The sequence below is a fragment of the Leuciscus leuciscus genome, assembly GCF_965113295.1.
Source record: "Leuciscus leuciscus genome assembly, chromosome: 16".
Taxonomy (NCBI): domain Eukaryota; kingdom Metazoa; phylum Chordata; class Actinopteri; order Cypriniformes; family Leuciscidae; genus Leuciscus; species Leuciscus leuciscus.
Genome location: NC_138740.1, coordinates 17,861,992 through 17,886,914, shown reverse-complemented (window position 1 = coordinate 17,886,914; position 24,923 = coordinate 17,861,992). Strand labels below are relative to the sequence as shown.

The 24,923-nt window shown below is 36.9% G+C and overlaps 1 protein-coding gene and 1 long non-coding RNA gene across 3 annotated transcripts in view; one reads left to right on the top strand and one right to left on the bottom strand.

Moving 5' to 3' along the window:
- The window catches only part of ndst1b (N-deacetylase/N-sulfotransferase (heparan glucosaminyl) 1b), an 87,791-nt gene that overhangs the window by 1,483 nt on the left and 61,385 nt on the right, over positions 1–24,923 (top strand). The gene's annotated exons all lie outside the window — the stretch shown is intronic.
- On the bottom strand, positions 3,283–16,936 carry LOC309477261. The gene is made up of 2 exons (XR_014198590.1): positions 11,273–16,936; positions 3,283–10,682 (listed from the first exon to the last, which is right to left on the bottom strand). It is a non-coding gene; the product is annotated as an uncharacterized lncRNA (long non-coding RNA).

Genomic DNA, 24,923 nt, shown 5'->3' with positions numbered 1-24,923 from the left:
AACCCACCAGGTAAACAAACAACATGCATGAGACCGGTCAACGTTTGTCAAGTATTTTGGCACATATGCTTATTTATCTGTGGCACACTGACTGTCAGTCTGAGCAGATTCTTTGGGAAATATTGGCTGTAGGCGCTGAAAAAGCAGCGTTGTGAGAAATCAGTGCTGTGGTTGTGGAATATCTGTTAGTGCACAGCAAAACATGTTCAGGCAGCATGAGGCGTTCAGAGTGGTTTGTCTCTGGGATTTGGGTGAGAGGCTCTTGTTTTGCTATTTGAAAAGCTGCATCTGGGTGGAAAGGTTAGAAGAATCAATGATGAGAAATGACAGGGTTTTTGAGCCTCCTCGCTGAATCACCGGCGACGTTAAATGTCTGTGGTCATGCAGGATTTTATCTCCAGTTTGAATGTGAATGAAGAAGTCAGATGGAAACCGGGGGCATGGTAATAGGTGGCTCACAATTTGCGTGGCTCTGTGTGCAGCAAGATTATATCAAATTGAGTTTTTCATTAAAGAAAGGATGGAGACCTTGCCGGCAATGCAGAGAAAACCAGAGTATGACCTTGAGTCAATAAAGTAAGATTTCAGACTGCCTCTGGCTAGTGGTGAAAAGCTAGTGGTGAACGTTGAGTCAGCTAGTTGTGTGGCTCTCTTAACTTTAGATTCGGTTGTTTGCCTTTGATTCATAATGCAGTGCATTTCGGCATGCACACTTTAAAGGGATGGATCACCCTAAAATTAAAATTCTGTCATCAATAACTCGCCCTCATGTCGTTCCAAACCAGTAAGACTTTCTTTCATCATTTGGAATGCAAATGAAGATCTTTTTGATGAAATCTGAGAGCTTTCTGTCCCTCTACTGACAGCTACGCAACTACCACTTTGATGCTTCAAAAAGTTTATAAAGAGATCGTAAAAGTAATCCATATGAATCCAAACTTTCTGAAGAGACTCGAGCGCTTTATGTGATGAATAGATTGAATTTAGATTCACATATAAACATTGATTAGTGAACATAAACTGAAGCTCAAATGAACCTGCTTGACGCGTGAGAACAAACCTCATTGGTTATTGTGGAAGCTCAAATGTGCTGCGTAACATGAGAATGAACCTCATTGGCTCTTGCTGAAGTTCAAACGTGCTGCATAACACAAGAATGAACTTCATTGGTTCTCGTTGAAGCTCAAACATGCTGCGTAACACAAGAATGAACTTCATTGGTTCTCGTTGAAGCTCAAACATGCTGCGTAACACAAGAATGAACTTCATTGGTTCTCGTTGAAGCTCAAACATGCTGTGTAACAGGAATGAACCTCATTGGTTCTTGCTGAAGCTCAAACGTGCTGCGTAACACAAGAATGAACCTCATTGGTTCTCACACGTCAAGCGAACATGCTTGAGCTTCCGGTTACCAGATCTGACGTGTTAATGAATGTTTATGTGAATAAAAGCCTAAATCCAATCTGTTCATCATGTAAAGCGATCATGTTTTTAAAGAAAATTTGGACTAAACTGATTCATATTCATAATCAATTCATATATAGATTAGTTTTACGATCTCTGTATGAACTAAGTGGTAGTTGCGTAGCATAGATATCAGATTTCATCAAAAAGATCTTAATTTTTATTCCGAAGATGAACGAAATTCATACAGGTTTGGAACGACATGAGGTTGAGTAATTAATGACAGAATTTTTGTGCGAACTATTCCTTTAAGGAATATTCAAAGTTTCAATAAAAGTTAATTGTCAGCATTTGTGTTGGGCTACAACTAATGATTATTTGTATAATCTGTTGATTGTGTCTTTGATGAATTGTTGCCTAAAGTTGTTCTTGTCAAGTTGTAAAATTGGATATAACTTTACACAACATTTTTGTTGTAAATATAAACATGGATTATTCCTTTAAGGTCACTATGAAATCAAAATGGACAATTCCTGTTTTTTTATTGAATATCGCACTATTTGTTATAAATCATTTATATGTGCACATAAATTCATGCTAGTGTGAGGGCGGGACAACCTGTCACTCACATGACATCACAGCAACAGCAAACAACAATGGTCTAATCAATTCCAGATGGACAAAATCAAGTCCTTCCCTACATTTTTATATTGTCCTAGATTTGTTTCAATGCGTCAAAATAGGGAAGAAAAGACTATCACGACTTCTGTTTCATGCCGACTTTACTGCTTTTGTTTGTGTTTCTTGTTACCCAGGACTAAATGTTCCTCCAAAACGAGGCTAATAGCAGATCGTTTTCAAATGAGATTGTTCTTATAAGTTGGTATATTTGAGGCATTGCAAGTGCGGATATCCTGACCCTCTCCCATCAGGTTAAAACCCCCGTTAGAGGATTGGACCCGGGTGAGACTAACAGTCTGGAGCGCATCTGATGCTCTTGAGCTCTTGCCGCGCAGTGCCTTGGGTTCACCTCTCATGACTGAATAGAGTCGGGGGGGTGGTCTCGTATTCCAGGAGCAATCAGGCAAATTAAGCAGGGCAGTGGGAAGCGGTGTGCGCTTAGAGCTCGGTTTTACTCCTGCAGCACATTAATAGCTCAGCTTTCTTCTCTCTTTCTCTGAATAGCAATGTTTCTGATTTATGAAACATTAGGACAAGTGGATTTATGTAACAATGAAAGAAATAGTTTTAAATCCCTATAGTCGCTGTTTAATGACATTTCAACAAAGCTTTCAATTTGAGGCATTACTAGTGATTGTTTTTAAAAAAAAAAATTTGCGTAATGCTATCACTCGTTTGGTTTTGAAAGAATTATGGTGAGCAAAAGGGTAATATCCCAAATTGCATGAGAGCGTTTGGTTTGATCAAAATGCCCTTGTGATCATTGACTCAAATGGTCTGATTTTAAAGACAGTTTGCCCCCAAAATGTAATTTATTCTTCCGTTTGTTGCTCAAAACCTTTGACTTTCCAGTTTCCCAGCTGCTCTTGCATACACTATCACTATTGTATAATTGTGACTTTTTAATGTTACCAGTACCTTCGTTAAGTAAAATAGGCCAATATTTAATTGTATACATTTTTAAGTGGCTTAAATTGTTACACACAAATAAAATCCAATTTTCTTCAGAGCCTATAAGATTTATTTTTTATCCATGGAATTTTGTTTCTTTATTTTTGTTATATTTGCAAAAGTTATATTTTCTAATAAATTATTATGAAAGTTCATAAGCATGTAGCCTATCATTTCTGTGGGCCTACCTTTGATAAAGATAGTTTTCTGCCTTTTCTTCCTTTTTTTTGTAGTCAGTCTCACACATGTGGATTGATTTAAAATATTATCCAATATATCAGTTGTTTGTTTCAAAATATAAACAATTATTGGTTATTTTATCAGAAAAAAATTCTAGATCGATGCATCCTGATACGAATGCTTTTATTTATTAGCGCACTAAAATGTGAAGTTAGCCTATTTAATATTCCCACCAGCACAGATTGATTGAACATATTGAAATCAATTTTTTTGTTGTTCTTTTTGGAGTTTGACAGCCTCTAGTCAGTTAGTGTTTACTATCTCTAATGATTTCCTAGAGAAGTCTTTCTAAGCATTTGAGTTGGTGTGAGTGATTTTGTCTGTTCTGTTCTCATGGGTGTAGCTTCAGTACAACATCTCTGAATCTTATAATTTGCTATTCCTTTCATTCTTGGTACATGTTAAATAGTGCTCAAGACAAAGAGATTTCAGGTCAGGGTAATAAATGAATAAGAGATATAGACCATTCATTTTGTCAACCCTAATGAAGAGGTGTCAAGTGCCAGGTGTTGAAATGTGAAGTGCGTTACATAATAGCATGTGTATCAAATCAAATGATAAGGTATACTCAAGAAAATCGTTAACATATCATCATGTTAGTTTACTTCATGTCATTCACCACTGAACATGGACCTCTGGATGAGGTCAAGTGTTTGTTTTTCCAGGAAGTTGATAAAATGAAGATAAAATACATTGAACTATCTGCAAAATCAAGCTTAATGTCCTTCTTGGTTACAGACAGCCTGGAGGCGAGTTTTGCCATTCACCTTAGCTTTGAGTATTATAGAAATTAAGTTGTTTGTATGCTCTCGCTCATACTGAAATATTTCGATATTCCTGGCCTCCATCATTCAGGAAGCGATCTCTTTTGTTGCATAACACAAGAGCCTGTGCTTACCTCCCCATGTTTGATTAATGTTCATATGTCTCATGGTTGATTAGTTGACATTAAACGCTCACACAAGTTAGCCTAATTGCTCGTCAGTAATTAAAGTCGGCGTCATTTGAAGAGCGACTCTTTGCCAAGGCTCAGCCGCTGAAGCTTGAAGTGTAAGGCGGTGACAGATAATATATTGAACAGGCTCTGGAGTACATCCCTTTTTCACTTCTTTCTTTTTCTTTTTTGTTGACAAGTGACCCAAGATAGTGATGGTTTCTGTTCTTGCGAAGTGTACTTTGGGCCGTTGACCAAAAGTTGGTTTGAGTGCAAAAGTACAAATGTTAATAACCGCAGTAATCTAAATGCTCAACTGCTGCCCTTGAACTGCCTGTTTCGTTTCATCTGCTGTTATCAGTCTTTTTAGGGATGTTCTGTTCATTTAACTTGTCTGGAATATTGTGAAATTGCACAGACTGAAAAACGTCAAATATTTTGTTACTTTATGCACTGAAGTGTAGTTTATTTATTTATTTATTTTAAGCCTGTTGCCCTATTAAATATGTTAATTTCCTCCCTAAAATATCCTTTTTTTTCCATTTTCATTCTGCTTTAATGGTTAAATTAAATGTAATTAATCAAAAAGCATGTCTAATTAATTGAAAATATGAAGCAGCATGGATATAGAATTTAACAATTTATCAAAAGTTTAACAATTAAATGTTTTGGGTCCTACGAAATCAACTTAATCGGGAAGAAATAAAACCGATTTCACAGTTAAACTTTTCATAAATTACTGTTAAATGATATAGTAATCTGCTACATACACAACACAGAACAGAAGGTTTAATTTTTCCCAAGTTGTTTCAATTTCCTTTTAATAATAAAAAAATGTCAAATTAAGAATTCATAAAACTTTAAAAAATGTTTTAATTTTACAATAAAACAGTTTTTTTCAGACGTTCTGTGTTGTCTGTTTTAATTTGTCTAAATTTATGATTTAATGCAAATTTATTATTTTAAAACGCAGAAATCTATTGCCCTACTTTTTGCTGTGTTCAGAACTGGTGAAAGTCTGGTGAAGGTGAAGTAAATATAATATTACTGGAGCTACCTTGGGTATGAATGTTGTTTTTGCCTTCTGAAAGATCTCTATTTTAAAAGAATGTTAACATACTGTATGTCAGACAAGCTTTTTAAGCAAATATTTAGGTAATTTTCTTATTCTTAATAGTCTTCACCACAGACCAGTTTGTAAGATGTAAATAGACATATGCACTGTCAGAATATGTAAAACGTGAGCATGTATCACAACACTGCATATGCGAAAGGCATTTTTGAATCTGATTGAACAAAAAGGTTGAATTTAAGTATTTACACACTTACATTTTTCCATTACACCATCATTGACATTTTATTCGAATCAAACTGGTGTTTTTTATGAAACCTTTTCAGATTGATTGAGCCATCAATCCTATTACTAACGGATTATTTGTTTGCATGTAAACTAGGGCTGTGACGATAACCGCAATACCGCATTTTGAGGTCATCACAGCACCTTTTTCTTTTTACATATAATGTTCAATTAAATACACACAAACACAGGCATACAAGACAAAAACATAACGTAAACAGTTGAAGTTAGATTTTAATTGCAAGTGCAAGCGATACTTCTCTTATGTGGTATAAGTTAAAGTTAACGCCGCTAGCCATATGACATTATTCAAACGACTTTCTCGCAGAGCAGGCAAAAGAAGAGAAAGCTGCAGAAAGAACAAGCCGAGCTCAACATGCCCACACATTGCTTAGTTCTGGTGAGTTGGGCTAAACTTTCTTTAGACATTGTTTTTCGGGTAACAGTCCGTGGATATAAACGCACTGGTGCAAACACAACTTGTTGAAACTTTTAATCATTTATTGTACAAAAAATGTGTTACAAACGAGGACAAAAACTGTTCCATAATTCATATTAAACTTAAAAGATATTGAAAAAAACAGCAAAGTTATAGAAATAAATATTATTTCATATTATTATTGTTAATATGTTTATTAGCCTATGTTAATAAAAAAATAATAATTCAAAGCAAAAACTAAACGAAATAGTTTCATCATCCCGTAAATAATTGGGATGGCATTTCAAACAAAAATAATAATCGATGATCGCTGGGAATTATTAGATTATTATTCAGAAATCGCACCTATTTCTCACATGCTCACCGGTAAAACGACATTAAATTTATTTGTACTGTACTATAGGCATACTACGTGTTATAGCCATTAAAGAAAACGCATTTAGTTTCATATTTATGTTTAAATAATATAATGTTATTATATGAAAAGTGAACAGCATGAGTAAGATAGGATCATAAGATGCACACTATATCGGGAGACATATGGAGTGGGTCAGACATGATTTTGACCACTTCATTAAGTTTTGTTTCATAGAAAGCCTTTCTTTAAAGTGAATTTAGTTTTGTATAAATTGTATCTTACAATAACCGCCAAACGTGGACTAAGAAAAAATCCCATACCGTCACAGCCCTACTTATAGCAATTGAGAACCAGAAAGAATTCCTTTTCATATAACATTATGTTTCCACTCTGTTTTTCACCATGGGAAGTCCGCACCTTGCACCAATGCTTTTCGCTACACTTCTGCGCCACCGGTCCAGATCATCTGTTCAGCACATTTATTGTTGTGTGGCATCACAACAGCTGAGAAGCTCGCCGGTGTTCTGTAGTGCAATCACTCTTTATGGCATTGAAATGTCTGGGATTCTCTCTAAATCCAATGCTGATACGTTTCAGATGCATGTTACAAGCAATTAACTCTATTGCTCTGCTCCGCCGGTATTATCAAAATAATGGACACTTAGCAGAAACTCAACCAGCTGTTTTTCCTCTGCTAATCTTTTAATGTTGAAGGGAGTCGAGGTAAAGGCATTTATTTTTCCTGGAATCATCCTTTATTTTCTTTTCATAAAGCCCTCTTATCTTTAAAAGGTCCTGCAATTATTCGGTATCCATTAAACGTGAGCGTAATTGTACTAATCTTTTGAGTCTAATCTGTAGTATATCACAGAGAGGATGGTTTTTCATTGGATAAGTCTGATCCAATCAGAGAGAATGTAATGTGTAATAGCAGTCAGGTCCTCCTGTGTTTTATGTGCGACTGTTGCCTCATTCAACCCTAGTGACATTGGGGTGGTGAAACTTAGAAAATGAGATGTGAAAAAACAAATCAGAGCTGGAGTGATTTGTGAAGGCCCCAGAAGAGCACTCGAGTGTGATCAAATCCTGGCCTCGGTTTCAAAAAAACCTCATTATCTGTACTCCCACAAACACAAATTATCGCTCCACCCTGAAATGAATTCCCTCATACACCCTTAAATCACGCTTTCCTCCCTCACTTTAGCTACTAAGCACCCTTATTTAGCATTTCACAAGTCCGCATACGTCCAGGTACATGGTTGGATTTCTTGTACCCTGTCATCCAGTTTAAAGAGTTAAGGAGACGTTCCCACAGATCCTTCCTCACCTGGGTCGTCCTCTGCCCCCTCCGACGCTGATTGTGTTGGTCGTGCAGGGAAGAGTAATTAATCTCCAGGAGGAGCGTGCCAGATCGGGGCACTGCATAACAATTTGTCTTCTTCGCCGGGGAGTTGGCAAAAATGTTGCACTCCCCCCGCTTCTCTTCCTGCTGGAACGTTACACTGCTGTCGCAAGCTGTCGCTTCACCTCTCCGTCAACAAGCCAGTGTTGTGTTGGTATCAGCTTCTCGTCATCTGAGCAGGGGTACATCAGCAGCTGGCTGCTTATCTTTTGGCCCGCCTGAGACACTTCACTTCATTAATAGAAGGCAGTGTTGCTATGATCGTGCCCAGAGGTCAGATCCGCACGCAGTCCTCTGCGCTCTGAGATGGAAATCTACCAACTACAGTCAAGATCTGATCTTACAAAACCTGGAATGTTTTGATTCAAGCAGTTATCAAGTTTCCTTCAACTTTATATATTTGAATGATTTATTCTTTATTTCTTTTATTTTTGTACTTTGTGATGAATTCGTAAAAAGCTGGTGATTGTCAGACTTTAGCTAAACTCAAGAAACTCTGTTAAAGAAACCTTAAAGGAATAGTTAGTTCACCCCAAAAATAAAAACTGTCATCAATTGCTCAATCTCAAGTCATTCCAAACCCAGACTTTTGTTCATTTTCAAAACACATTCATATATTTTTACTGAAACCTGTTTCTGTCTCTCCACTTCAAGTCAAGGTAACCACAATTTAAAAGGTTTTAAAGGTCCAAAATGGTTATAAAGGCATTGTAAAACAAATCCATATGAATCAAGCGGTTTAATCCAAGTCTTGTGAAGAGATACAATCACTTTAATATGATGAAAAGATTTAATTTAGGCTTTTATTTACATCAAAACTAGGCTATTCGCAATTAACATGAAATCACACTTAAACCGATTTGGCTAATTGCGATTATGAAAGCGCAAGTTTTTTTTTTTTTTTTTTTTTTTTTTTTTTTAAGCATTCCACAAATGTCACAATTGTCAGTGACATACGACTCACAGTAGTAAATGCTGCTCCATCTGAAAGCACTGAGTTTGGGTCGCTTAGGCCTCATGCATCAAACATCTTTCCAAACATGAGAAGCATTTATGAACCACTTGTCCAACAAAAGACAACTTTAATAAATCAAAGCGCTTCAATCTTCTGTTTATTCAGCTACAGCGATAGTATGATGCATAGGGATTTCCTTGTCTACTTCTGCAGCGGGACATATTTGGTGTGTCTGCGTGAGAGCGCCCTCTGGCTTTCAGATGCATTTACTACTGATCTCAGAGCCGTGCTGCACTGACAAGCTGCGCATAAAATAATCGCAGCCCTAATCTAAACTATGACTACGTTTGCATGCGCAACAATATTGCAAACATTTGTTTTCTGTTTGTTTTTGTCGATACAACAGAAGTCAATGCGTTGTAATGGGACCCCATTGACTTAAATTTTTATGATCAAAAATAGTTGAAACATTCTTCAAAATATCATCTTTTGTGTTTCACTGAAGGAAAAAGTCATACAGGTTTGGAAAGTCAAGTCGGTCGATGACAGAATAAATTTTTTGGGCTGAACTATCCCTTTAATACTGTGCAAAGTAGTTGTTGTTGCTGTCTGACATTTCTTGATGAAATTGCTTAAACCCACTTCCATGTTTGAGAAGTATTAACTTTTCCATACAAATTCCTCTTAAATTATGCCATCTGGTCAAGTTTTTTTTTCTTTCCTCACTCCAACAAGCTTGCAGATTGAGTTCATTTGGAGAGATCAGACAAGATTCTCGGGAACCAGCCCATGCTGGGTTAAATTTGTCTTAAGAAGGCCTGCACATTTCCTGACAGATGGACGGCATTTGGAAGGAAAAACAACTGCTCTTGCTCTGAATTTTTATAAGCTGTTGGTTGTAGGCTGGGGTCTGGTAAAATGGCCACGACTGTCTGAAATTTTATGGATCTTTACAGACAGCTTCACCGTGACCTGGTTTCCATCAAACCAAAACAAACTAGCAATGTTGAGTTTCTTGTGTTTCTTGTGTTTCTTGCTCATGAACTGACACCTGTATTGTGAGACGTGAGCCTGTAGTTGTGTTGGCATCTGTTTACATTCTCTGATCTGGTCACACTTGTTTTTGGCGGGGCTCCAGGAAGGCTTTGCTGCTCTGGCAGCGGCGGAAGCGATTGGATGCCGAACCGTCTTTGTTACAAGCCTGTAAACAGCAATGCACAGAGAGGAATATAGTATCAAATGCACTGAGCTAAGAAAGCTGCAACGTTTCCAGCACAGCTGCTCACCCCGTTCATGGTTTCTCAGCGCAGATGCGACGGAGCCGCGAATGCTTTAATCTGTGCATGATCCTGTAATCCAGTAGACGTGAAGTGTGCAGTTCGGTGCCGCTGCAGGTGGGCTTTGCTGACAGCAGCGCTATTGCCACAGCATCTGTAATCACCACTGATACCAGCTAAACAATCTCAGCTGTGTTTAACATCCGACATGATAAATGAATCAACCTCATTCACCAGAGCCAGGTATAACAATGTCTCGTTAGTTGTGTTTGCTACGCCAAGCATAAGTGGTTCTATTTCTCATATATGGGGTTATGTTTTTTTTAAAACCCATAACTCTACATATTTAACATCAGCACATAACTCATTCCGCACCACTTGTGCTACAGACATGAATGAGCTGCTGTGTTTCTTAGCGATCAGTATGCTATGCAATCATTTTTGTGAGCTCATTTATTTAGTAAACATGTTTCTATTATAGATTTTGCATGATTAAGCATGCTGACTAAAACCTGTATCCAGGTCAAGTGAGTGTTTATTTATTTATTTTTTACATTGATTCACATCTTGGTGTTTCTATTCAGCATAGCAATATCTCTATTCCTTGCATAAAATTACATTGAGGAGCACCACACAATTTTGGCAATTTTTTAAATGTAATCTAAATACTCTAATACAAATAATCTAAGGCCCTGTCCACACGGAGACGCGTTTCGCTGTATACGTATACATTTTTTATCGTATTGGTGTTTCGTCCACACGGATCCGGCGTTTTCGGAGACTGAAACCGCTATTTTTTGAAACCGGGTCCCAAGGTGGATAAATCTGAAAACGCCGCCCTTGCGTTTTCGTGTGTACGGCCAATCCGTATATTTTGCGAAACGATGATGTCATCACACCAAGTGTCAACTAGTCAGACACCGTTAAGTCACAGCAACTACATTTATGGTTTTTCATATTGTTCAACAAAGCTCTTGATTAAAAAAGAAAAAAGAAAAAAAGAAGCTGCTGTGCCTAATATTATTGTTGAATACAGCGCGCAAGGTTTATGCGCGAGCTCCAAGTCTTCTTCTCCGTTTTTAGTGTATGTCTGTGGCAGAATTGCAGCGCCACATACTGGTCTGGCATGTATACTACATCGTTTTGAGTCGGTTTCAGTGGTTTCGTGTGTACGCAGATATTTCTTGAGACGACGCCGTGTTTACGGAAACAATTTTTTGAACGGGAAAAAAAAATATCGGATAGGGAAAGCTCTGGCTTCGTGTGGATGTGGCCTAAATTTGAAATTGCTGTTTTTATCCTTCATCATCTGGGAAAAAAATTCTGAAAGTGATTCTAACGATATTGTTCCTCTGTGTCGTTATTGTTGCAGTTAGAATTGTAATTCTATTCTCACCTATTCTCTTAGAATTATAATGATTATGAAAACTTCATAGTTATGGTTATGTTTTTGTTATGGATATTTATTGTACTTTGTGTGAACAGGCCGTTAGGCTGCAAGGGTAGTTTATAGAGGTCAACCGATTGATCGTTTGCCGATTAATCGCCACCGATAAACGATTGCTGCAGAATCGGTTATTGGCAAAAATCCATACCGCTAGTTTTACTGGGTTGCATCCGTTGCTGGAGCGACTGAGAAGGGTGCGCTGTCATTAGGGATGGGACAGTATGAAAATTTCATATCACGATAATAGTGACCAAAATTATCGTGATTATCAATATTATCACGTTTTTTTTAAAACGAGATGAAAGTGTTCAAAAATAACTGATGCTCGCATTGAAACATTTAAACAAGTTTTATATTTGAAAATCAACAAACAACAAATAAAACAAGCAGCTCTATGCCCTTTTTTAAGCAAGATTATATTCTGTGGCATTTCCTTCCTTAAAATGACCGTCGTCAATAACGCATTATAACACAGCGCACATGTATCACAACAGACGCACACGCGCTCTCTCGTTTCATTCAAATACAACTTGCCGTCTTGCGTCTCCGTTTTCGATTGTATTGAAAATGAAATCAGAGTTGATTTATTGTTTACTGAGTTTGATAATATTTCTGTGATCATGTAAGATTTAAAACATTAATCTGCCTTCCGCCATTCCTTCTCGAATAAAAAAACAACAACATTGCGTGCTGCGCCTGCGTCAGACTGTTGCTGGCTGGACAGGATTTAAAGTGAGTTATTAAAATCGCGATAATCAAACATGGTTTTAATGATAATTCAATTTTAAACGATAATACTAACCGTCAGACAGTAAATTTTTATCGTGGTTTATAGTGAAACCGGTAATCGTCCCATCAAGCTGTCATTATACAGTACAAGAGCGGCCTGTAGAGGCGAAATAAAAACTATCACTGACACCTCGTGGAGTTTGTTTTGACGCATGAGACTGCACGCTGCACAGAGCGAAACACTTCCGATACGGATTTAAAACAGACAATGAACCGGTACGTATACTAGTGCTGCACGATTAATCGTATCGCTACCTGGTGAAAATGACATTTATTTATACTATTGAGACAATAACAAGTTTGCAGTAATGCAAAGATGTCACTATTTAATTTTGTTAAAAAAAAAAATGTTTTTATTTGAAAGCACTGTGCATTTAGTTGTTGTTGCTAGTTTGAGTTGAGAAATACACATTTCAGCATTATCTGTGTGTGCATTTTCTTGAGAACCAAGCAAGTTGACTCATGAAACCATTTATTATAACGCAATCACATATCGCAATATGACATTTTCCCCAAATCGTGCAGCCCTAATGTATACAGTACACTATCGTACGTGTTTTCATATCATTATGAAGTAATACATTTGTTGACTAGATGCTTTATTAGTGGAGAACAGCAGTATGTTTGCCGTCGAGGCTGAGAGGACGCTAACATTAATAGTGCCTCAAGCAGTTAAAACAATGTGACAAGAACACACGCTAGTCCGACCCAAATGTTTACGGTCACGATTGTTACCATCTATTTGCATTAGTTTATATCCAGCTGGTCGCTTTTATGCATTTGTTATCCAGGGAGATGACATATTTAAAGCTTGTGACATGGCTTGAAGCAAACTGTGTCATCATGCAGCTGACAGAAACCGAAACTAATCAGAAACGCATTTGATTTCAGTTCTTCTTTTTTTAACGTCGCTGTAACATATTTTGTTATTTTGATTAGATAATCAACTGTTCTAAAATAAAGCAAATAAAGTGTGAGACTATACGTAAAATATACATAGTATACGTGTCTGATTTCAATGCTACTATGGCCTTTGTGTAGATATAATGGCCATCTTTAAGCATGACTGTTTTGGATTTATATGAAATAGTAACACTTTAATTCAAGAGTCCATTTGTAACATTAAGGGTAATAAAAAAATATTGTTCATTTGTTGATTTCAACATTTTACTAATAAATGTTTACATTTTAAAGTTGTGTGTCTTAACATCTGTTAATGCACAATGAACTAACATGGATGATCAAGGTATATTTTTATATTTAATTTTTTTTATATATTTAAAAAGCCATTTTCATGGTTCAGTACTGTTTTTCAATATTTGTAATAAAGTTCAGTAGAGTTGCGGTCTTGTCAAAACTGATGAGTAAATAGACTGGTTTTCAAATATCAAGACAGGGTTGGGCTTCCACTCTCATGTCTGAACTTGTTTTTGTGTGTATGAAAGGGTATTAAATTGAATGCATCAGTCTTTGTAAATGGAAGATTGATGAAATGTCATTAGGTCATGCTTTAGCGGAGACACTGCGTGGTTTTGCTTTCCCTTAGGCTGTTGTTGCCTTTTATCCCTGCTTACTTTGCTTGACTGTATTTAGGCATCGGTGTAGTTTTTTCGTTTGCATCAGGCCTCTTGTGCGACGGGACACGATGGCTATTCACGGTTAAAGAGACACTCAAAGGTTTACAATGTGTGCAGAGACTGATCTTTACACTGTTAAAGGTAGAGTAAGCAATTTGTTTTATTAACTTTGTTATACTGGTTGAAACTGTTCACATCCTGATAGCAATCAATTCGAATTTAATCGAGGAATCGTGACAGCCCTAGATTTACAAGTCTGCGCTTTGTAAGTTGTTTAGGTTCATTATTATTTTAATGTTTTGTGTCTCTTGTGACACATTGTAGAATCTGCTGTGTGCTTTCATGTGTTTTGAAGGAGACGTCGAGTGCTCTGAAAGAAGTGTGGGATTTCATGCTTTCAAAGCTAACTTGCTATTGCTAGCCTCTCCGCTATTGCCTAAATGGGCCTCCAATGAAAATTTTTATATTCCCTAATTCTGAGAGGTTGAATCCTCTTTGTTCATAGCTTAGTTCTATTGTTCTATATACAATTTCTATATACTGTAATCATTACGATCATAACTTGTAGTAATTGCTTTAATGAGCTCGTAGTTTCTTTCTAAATGAATTGGCTAACTGCATGATTTGTATTCTCTTAGAACTGTACGTTTCTGACATATGGACATTACTTTGACACAGTCACCTCTGATAACAGTCTAAATTGTAATATAGACATGCATTTTCTGTAAAGCTGCTTTGAAACTATATGTATTGTGAAAAGTGCTATACAAATACATGTGAATTGAGTTGAATTATATATTCATCATGGGCTTTGAGATAAGTTTGGGGTCAGTAGGATTTTAGTTTTTTGAAAGAAATGAATGTTTATTCAGCATGAACATGGTAAATGTGACAGTTAAGACATTTATAATATTAGAAAATTAAATGTCTTAATTTAATAAACAAATAAACAATGTTCTTTTGAACGTTTCTATTTATCAAAGAATCCTGAAAAAACAAATCACTGTCTCCACTAAAATATTAAGCAGCACAATGTTTTCAACATCGATGATAATCCGAAATGTTTCTTAAGCAGCAAATCAGCATATTATAATGATTTCTGAAGGATCATGTGACTGAAGACTGGAGTAATGATGCTGAAAATTCAGCTTTGCAAAACTAGGAATAAATTACATTTTATAATATATTAAAATATATAAAAAAAAATTAATTGTGATAATATTTCACAATATTAGTGTTTACTGTAGTTTTTATCAAATAAATGCTGCCTTGGTGAGCACAAGAGACTTCTTTGAAAAACATTTTAAAAAATCCTTTGACCCCAAACGTTTGTTAAAAATCCATTGTTCATTAAAAGTGGTTATTGATGCTTATACTTATTTGTTTGTAAAATTGAAATTGTATATATTAATTTATTATAATATTTGTATTTGTTTGTTAAATTGAAATTGTATATATTAATTTATTATAATATTTTTTATTTAATTCAATTTTGTTTATAAATATTTTATTATATTTTGAGTAAGCAAATAATTTTAAGGAGAAGGAAAATCTTTTGATACACCTATAGGTGTATCAAAAGATTTTCCGTCTCCTGCATTGTTTGTGGTTTTTTTTCTTCTATTTGTAGACTTTAAAATAAAAATAAATCCTATAGATTTACTTTAAAGGAGGGAACACAACAAAGCCATATCTAGGTATTAAAACATCAGAGAGTCTTGGGGTTTATTTATTTATTTATTTATTTATTGAGGCTAGTAAGCATCCACTTAGCAGCCATCTAGCAGTGCCCACAGCAACGCTTCTGAATCAGAACAGTTTAGTACACGCATAACAACGCCCTGGCAACAACAGCATCTTGCATCGCCGCGTATCCTAGTTCTATTTGCTCCATGAAGTTGCATCATTGTTTACACATCTCTGAGACTGTGAAGAATTAAATTATCTTCAGCAAGTCTGGAAAGGCCAGCGACAAAAGCTCACATTAGTAATCTCAATCAAATGTCAGAGTGCCTGAGCTTCTCGCCTCTGCAGAAACATTTTATTCGTAAGACGCGGATTATATGTATAATGACCCACGAGAAGTTCACTGAGCAACACTCTGATTTCGGGTATAGTGGCAGCGTTGTTTTCCTTAGCATTTGCTTGCTTGTTTCAGCGGAGTTTGGAGGACTGTTACACCCTTCTGGCACTGAGGCAGTTTTGATTACTTTTGCAGAGGAGAGGAATTGAGTTCAGATGTCAAGAGCAGTGGCAAAATGACTGCCTTGTTTTTCTCCCCATCCTCGTTGTTTTGGTGGAGAGCCAACAAAAGGGTGCTTTGTCACGGAGAGCGGCTTTGAAACACGGAGCAGAGACGAGGGAATGGCAGAGGTTTGCCCAGCGAGTCCCTGAGCTCCAGTGATTCTGCCTTAATGGGAAAACCCAGCAGTTCTTTGTACTTCTCAGGGTTATCAAAGGCATCTACATGATCAAAGGTCTTTAGGATAGATTAACACCACGATTTCTATGATAATATGAAGAAATGTTTCTTAAGCATGAAATTAGCATATTTGAATTATTTCTGAAGAATCGTGTGAATGAAGTAGGGATGCACTGATATGAAAATTTTGGCCGATAATTCTTTATATTTGAAAGCCGATAACCGATATGTTGGCCGATAAATATAAATCCAAATTTTGTATATAATTTGAGAGCCTGATTACAAAAAGAAAAGTCTCAATTAAATCCATGTCCCAAGCACACAATTATAATGATGTTCTCACTATAATTTTATGTTGCCTATATGACAGACTTTCATTGCACATGTTGCACTTAACTGTATTTCCCTTTTTGAAGTGATTCCAATCATATTTCATGCAATTCAAAACTATCATGGCAAACAAGTATGCATCTGAAGTGTCTCAGCTGAAGGAAATAATAATTTTTTTATCGGCTTTAATATATCGGACAAACTGTCTTATTGGGCAGATAATGATAACATTAAAATGAACAGATATAGGCCGATACTGATATGGTGGCTGATATATATGTGAATGAAGACTGCTGAAACTTCAGCTTTGCCATCAAAGCAATAAATTACTTTTTAAAATATTTATACATAGAAAACAGTTATTTTAAATTGTAAAAAAAAATAAATCAATGCAGCCTTGGTGGACATAAGACACTTCTTAATTTTTTCCTTCTTAATTATTCCAAACTTTTGATCCGTAATATACATTAAATATTAAACTGTCATTGAATGGAGTTGATTTTGTGATCTTTAGCAAAGCCCTCAACTTCATATCGCTTCAAGGGATCTCTGAGGTTGGACCATCATTGTGTCTCTTCCTCTGATCTCTTCATTAGCTCTATATAATTATCACTAGTGGCATCTCATGAGATCTCATGTTTATGCATATTCAACATTGATTAGCACTTAATTAAGTCCCCTGGTCCGAACACGTTTTAATTCACGTGATTCTGCTTCCTATAGAACACAACTTCCACCAAGGCATCTGCATCTTAAAAAAATGTAATTATAGGGAATAGCTAAGTGCGTTTTTACCACTAACCTTTTCCTTTCCAGCATGTGCTGATGAAATGCTGACACACGGGCTGCTTTCATATCCCTTTCTGAATTTTTTACGTGCTTGCCTTTGTTGTTCCAGTTTTTTTTACTGAACGGCACCCAGAGGCATATCCGATATGTAGCATCAACCTCGTGTGGGTAATTTTTCCTTTCCTCTGCTTGTCTGTATTTGTTAGGATAAATGTAGGCCGAGAGGAAGGGAACAAACCCGTGTGTCTCTTTGTAGACGGCTCTGTTAGCCCGTGAAGATGACAAGCAGCATTTCTCACGATATCTTTTACTCTGTCAAGCGCTCGCTGTCCTGGGCACAGATGGTGCTGGGAAAGTAGGCGGTCAGTCATTTTACTCCCCGTTGAAAGATTAGTTTAATATAAATGAGGACTATAGGATTTGATATGAAGAAGATTTGGATGAGATTAAATTTATGTTTGACTGTAACATCAATATAAAATATCCAAAAGCACAAATGTTTTTTTTTCTTCTTCGCTATTTGCTGATTTACCATAGGTCAGAGGTGATCACTTGATAAACCAGATCGCCGGAGTGGATAATACAGGCTCCATTGGAAGATCAGATTGAGATGACCTGCTTACGGTCATCAGCAGGCCAGTTCCCATAATTCCTCCATGAGCCGCTGCCATTAGCTAATAGAAATGGAGGATAGTTTGTCAAGGAGGCTGTTCAATGCAACATGGAGTTCTCGTTTAGTGGACTATAACCCTGTTCGGGCGGTAATTGTTTCTCATGGGGATGTCTGTAAAAATACATTTGCATGGCTCCTCAGTGATAAAACTCCTGCTTTCAGATGACGATTTATTCACGTTGGAGGAGCGAGCCTGGAAATGTGCTTCTCACATGGTCAGTCACATGTTTAACATTTAATTATCCTATTTAATAATAGGAAAATTCCTATGGTTTAAATGGTTTTCTGTCCTGCATTTTATCTCTACAAATTATGGATGTCTACTTAAATATGTGGAAATTTGCAGAAATAAGTAATACAAACTCTTATTTGTCTAAGGAAGCATCCAATTTGGCTACTTGCTTGACTAGCAAAATGCATAGTCGTGCAAGTTCTAATTTATATAAATGTATACAAATAGACTAATAACGAATAATTTATTGCGTACCTGTTGCTGACATAACGGCCCATTTCAAAATTTGAGTTTGCTCTCTTTTTTTTTTTTTTTTTGCTTAAGAGCCCATTCACTCTAGTAGAGCAGTGATATAATATTATTTTAGTAAACAGTTTCTAGCATTTTTCAGAAATAAAAGCCTATTTTTAAGGATGCACCTATATGAACATTTTGGCCGAAATCGATAATATATGAAATATTGGAAATACTGATATTGGCTGATAAATCCAAATCCAAATTTGTATATAATGTTTGAGAGCCTGATTATAAAAACAAAAGTCTCACCATTAAATATGACAGACTTATGCTGCACATGTTGCACTTAACTGTATTTTCCTTTTTGAAGTGATTCCAATCATATTTCAAGCAAAACCATCATGGCATCTGAAGTGTCTCAGCTGAAGCAAATAATCCATTATTTATGGGCTTAATATTTTGGCCGAATTTCAATTTCAATAACGATAACAGTAAAAATGAACATATATCGTCCGATACTGATATGATGGCTGATATATCTTGCATCCCTGCCTATTTTTACTGCGAACAGTTACCGTACAGTGTTTGGCAGTGGTCAAAAACCACAGGATCCCTTCTTGTAAACTCAGAGATGTGAATTCGAAACGCAGTTAAATTACCCAGGCGATTTATTTACCAAAGTAATCTAAATATAAAAAAAGAGGAAATGAACATTTGACAATTAGGCTAATACAGATCAACCGATACACATCATTTAAAAAAAGCTCTGAAAATTTGCTGGTAACAGATATGATATTGATGTATCATGCATCCCTAGACTATACTTGTGTGCAAAGTGTGCTGCATATTTATGTATGCATGCATATGCATTTCTCAGAAATCCTGCTGGAGCTCGTGCTCGTCAAATATGCTTTGAGAAGCTGTGGTTTGAAGTTCATGCCATCGCTGGGCATGCACTAGTGTCTGGTGTGCAATTGATTAAAATCTGTTGGGCTATTATCATCACTCCATTTAGGATGCATGAGGGAATGTAATGGAGGCAAGCATTTACTGTTATAGCTTTATTTTTCACCACCCACTAGTCAGGTGCCTGCTGTTTGTGAATGCCAGCAATGATGGGTGATTCTTGAGAGCTTTAGCCAAAGTACTTTTGGCTAAAAGATTTGTGATTCTCAAAAGCCTTTGTGGTTTATAAAAAAAAAAAATCCAAATTGAGGGGCGATCTGTGAAAGAAATAAAAAAGCAAGCACTCGCGTACCACGTTTTAGCCTGGGGAGGTTTTATTCATGGCATTCTGGAGGTGGTTCTTCAGTTGAGTTCCTCTCCAGAGATGTGCACCTACCTACACAAAACCCTCCTACTGAGAAACTGTTATTGGGTGATGATAATTATTGAGCATTTTTAGCCTTGATTCTCATGTGTGGGACCCAGCAGAGAGTCCTTCTTGTCTTTTATTGTCTTCTACTCGGTTCATTTGAATTAATTCTACATGTTTTAAAAGCGTGGAACCACGGTAGATCATTGAATCAGGCCAAAGAAAAATATAACTTTCTTTAAATGTATGTTGGCAACCAGAAGATGGAACTTATCCTTGACATCCCCATAGTAGTCTTTTTTAATTTATTTTTTTATAAAGCAACTTGACTTGTTAGCAGGTCCTCAACCCAAGCGCACACTCAACACTTCATCACAATGATATTATAAATACCAACATAATAGAACATTAATAAGTCTCCCCATCATTTTTGATGCATAAAATAACACTTTATTTTAACATTATTTCCTCTTCCTATCCTGCCCCATGCAAAGCATAATGGGAAATTGAATCATGATGCTGTCGTGTTTGAATTGAGAAACCTGATAGAAATGTGTTAAATCACAGCATCAGTGAATCATTTTTTGAGTGTATGTCCTCTATCTACTGTAGGCCTACATATCAAAGTTGGGAAAATTAAAATCAGTTTGTTTCTTGGCTTGTTTATCTGCCTTTGATCTCTAATTAAAATTCATCTGCATGTGGTAATTCAATCTCATTGATATAATTACAAAGAATGGCTCTGGTTTTGTACAATAATCTAATCAGAAAGGCGTTCCAGATGTGTTAAACGGATTGTAATTCGAAATCCACTTGCTTTCATTCATGGCACATAAAAGGAAAAATTAGGTAATGTCAAGCCCCTTAAGAGTAGTTTTCTACATCTCTATGATAGCTTTGTGTGAGTAATATAAAACATTTTTGAATAATATATAAGGTATTGTAAAAACTAGGGGTGCACCGATCCGACTTTTTCAGTCCCGATACCGATACCGATGCCTGGGCTTTGTGTATCTGTCGATACCCGATACCGATCCGATACTATTGTTGAATTAATAATAAACTGTATACCTTCCACCTTATACCTTCCTTGAAGAGACTAAAGGCACCAGACTTTACTAACTAAACATAACTAAGACAAAATAACAGATGTATGTAATGTTGAATTCTTATTTATTTAAAAAACAATTGTGCATTCAAATCTAAAATATAATGTAATCAAACTCTTAAATTAAAATAAATAAAATGTAGCCACAAGAAACAAAACAGTGCATTGGTTGAACATAGGCTACAATAGTAATCAAACAGTAACCAAACATTGTAAACATGTAAAAAATATAAAGTGCAAAGTCCTGCAAACAGGAATTTAAAATGCAACATAGCAGCTGAACCTGAGAATAAACAAATAAAAAGTTGGTCGAACAACAACTTGATCACACATACAAATAATAATAACCAAACATTGAACATGTAGTGCAGTGTCACACCACCATCACAAACATGACCTGTGAATGCTCACTTAATCAGCAATGGCAAATTTAAATGTCAGTTTTAATGATCAATATGTTTCATATTTAAAAAAATGAAAACAAAAAGAAGCAGGGTTGTGTTTTATATTTCGTGTTGTTATAAATATATGCAGTAAAGATGATCAATGTACGCGTTTGCCTGAACCACATTTATGTGGCCATTAATATGTTTAAGATTTTTTTTAAATGAAAAGAGGCAGAGTGGTGTTTTATAACATATTTCGTTTTATTGTTGGCTAAAACATACATAAAGAGATGACCGGAGTAGCCAGAGCGAGCTGAGTGACGCGATCAAGAACGCTGCTGTTCCATTTGCAGAATAACCGGACTTGCGTCCTCTCGTCCTCGGGAGTTCGTTCTCCTGAGTCAAACTTGGCAAGTCCGAACTACCAAGGACGCAAGTCCGATGTTTGCGTACTTGGTATAGAGAAACGGCCTCTGGCTCGCTCCATGTTGCTTCTAGCATGCGACACACGTGAAGCTGACGAATGAAGTAGGTTCTGCTGCGACAAAAAAAAAAAAAAAACCTGGATCGGCCCGTGGATCTGTTATTTTTTCCGATCCCCGATCCAGCTATTTTGTCAGTATCGCGGCCGATATCCGATCCTAATATCGGATCGGTGCACCCCTAGTAAAAACGTTTCTACATTTTGCACTGTTCCATGACACACAAGTACCACTGGCTTTCGCCACTGTTGGTGTCACACTTGGCATGATGCGTCTTCACATGGCGTATCTGAAAAGCCTAAACACTCAAATGAGAGATTATCAGGGAATAACGATTGTATTTCGGTCTTTTCGGGCCACAAAGCTGTTGCATGGATTCAGAGGACTTTTTGTATATCACACAAAGTTGTTGTTGTTGTTGTTTTTTTGCCAGAATGTTGTTAACCAAACAGTTGACGGTAGCCATTGACTTCCATAGTATTTTTTTTCCTACTATGAAAATCAATGGCAACTGTCTGGTTACAAACATTCTTCAAAATATCTTATTTTATGTTCAACAGAAGAGAGAAACTCATACAGGTTTGGAACAACATGAGGGTGTGAGTAAATGATGACAAAACATTTCATTTTTTTGGTGAACTATCCCTGTAAGTGGCACTTATAATCCCTGTATATTATGGGACAGTTCAAACATTATACCTGAGAATCATGACTGAACTTTAACATTTGAGTGAAGGGTAAGGATGTCCTAATGGCCCGGATCCGGTGTGAGAAAGTTACGGTTTAGCTGCCAGTCTGTCACTTTCAGGAAACACTTTCACTACATCTTGCGTTCATTGATCATGCACATGTGTTTTATTTTATTGTTGTGAATTGCGTTATCCAGCTGGCTAACGTAGATAAGGTTTGGCTTTGAATGACTTGTTATTGTCTTGAATGAATGAGAATAGATGGAACATAATATATATCATAATGCAGAGGTTTTCTTAGGGTGGGTTTCTTTGCATAAGGCTCAGGAAGGGAGCTGTCTCGGTGCGCTCATAAGCCACCACCTGGGTTTGGGAAAGGACCTGGAGTCGTGCCAGGGTCCGCTGTGGAGAAGGCCAAGCCAGCGACGCATGGATCCAGAGCTGTCAGGGCTCCAGCTCCTCCCGCTTCAGCTGCTGATCCAGCCAGACAGCTGTGATCTGCATTCCTTCCCGGATTTAGGGGGTGAAAAACCATTACTTCACTGATATCTAAGATGGGTATCTTGCACCGGGGAATGATTGGACCAGCTCTGTGCAGTGACCCAAGACATAATGTTTACAAAATGTATTCATTCCTTCTGTTCACACTGCTAGGAATGAACGCGAAACGGTTATTACCACATGCTGCCGAGTGAGAGATACCTCATGAAATCGAAGTTTTGGGGATTTTAGTCCATGTCTGTTTACTCCGAGGTGTCTATATGCTAGCGTACTACTACAAAAGTTGACAAAATAAACTTTTATCAGACACTTTTAAAAGGTATAGTTTTTCTCTTTCTGGAAAAGGGTGTACATTTTTTTATTGTTGTGCTTTTAGTTTGTGTTTTTGGCTGTGTGCGAAATCGCATTGGCTACTCTCTTAAAGGGGTACTTATTTTGAAAAAGTGCTTACTTTGTAACTGCTAAAAAAAAGTATATTCCATATAGTATAAATGTGTGTAGTATGAATGCTGCATATTACATTCACCATGTTGTCATTGTCATGTGACTTACCAGCATCAGTTTTGTTGCTTTACTCCCACTCACAAATCCTCTCCCATGGCCTCATGGGACAGTACAGTGTCCATCATTTGCACACTTCAGAATCTCGGGCCTACTCTTTTTACTAACGAATTTGGACATGCTACTCTTGTCACATACTGTTTTTCACCTACTATATAGCAGGGGAAGAATGCAGTTTCGGATGCAGCCTTTGTTTTAGTCTTGTTTTAGTTTTTTATTTCACTTGGCCTATTAGTGTCAGTTTTACTCCAAACACAGTAGAGGTAAACAAGGTTTTTGCTTTTATAAATCACTCTTTTGATTGGTTTGGCTAACCTCTCTGCATGTTAAAGGTAGGCTAGGCAATTTCGGTGTGGCTAGCAATAGCAAGCTAGCTTTGAAAGCATTAGATCCCACCCTCCCTTCAGAGCGTCTCCAAAGCCACGCCTCCTCCAAAACACATAAACCCGCAGGTCGCAGTCAGAGCAGATTCATCAAAGCATCATAAGAGACGCCGTTAACCTACCGTATGTCTCAAAACACATAACATTACAATAATAATGAACGTAAACAACTTAAAGAGCTTTTACGCGTACCACCTGACTGCTGCAGATTCATTTCGGCATTGATAGTGTCGACATAGAAACGCATAAATCTGAGTCTGAGGACGTGAACATCATTGGTTTCCATCTCTAAGTTACGGTTACGACATGGCGTGAACTAAGCTTGTTGTTTTGGTTCAGGAGGAACTGTGAAATGTGGATGCTGTTTGTTACGCTCTGTGACTGGGTTCTGCGCAAGCAGTGTGCGCGGACGTATGGAAGTACATATGCTGACAGGCAGGTAGGACATCAAATTATTGCATTTGGACCGAATGCAATGATTGCAGGAACATTTTTTGGTACTGAGACTTCCACAGAAGATATAGGCCTATATCTATAATATTTTAGACCACTTCTTTTATTGATTGTTATCAGGATGTGGAGAGTTTCAACCAGAATAGCAAAGTGTTTATGAAAAAAAAATTGCCTACCCTACCTTTAAATTCAGTATGGCTGCCTGCATACCTCAGACTCTTTAAAAAACACTCAAACTCACCTCAAACTCTATGACACAAACCTTTTGAATGCAAAGTATTGAGTGTTGTAGAAATTGGTTGCCTCAAGTTCCTGTCAACTGTCCCTTGGTCACAGAATAATGAAGCGTAATGGAAATCTAGCCGCACTGTTGATGGAATATCGAAGTCATAGCCCAGGGACAATGTTTGTGACATTTTGTCAGTTTTTAAATGATTTTCTGTCTGAAGCAGAAAAGCATAAATGCCTTTTGCTGAAGGTAAAACTTCACTGTTGTCATCGTAAAGAAAGGGCTTTAGATAACAAAACCACCCCAAAAGTTTTGAGCAGCT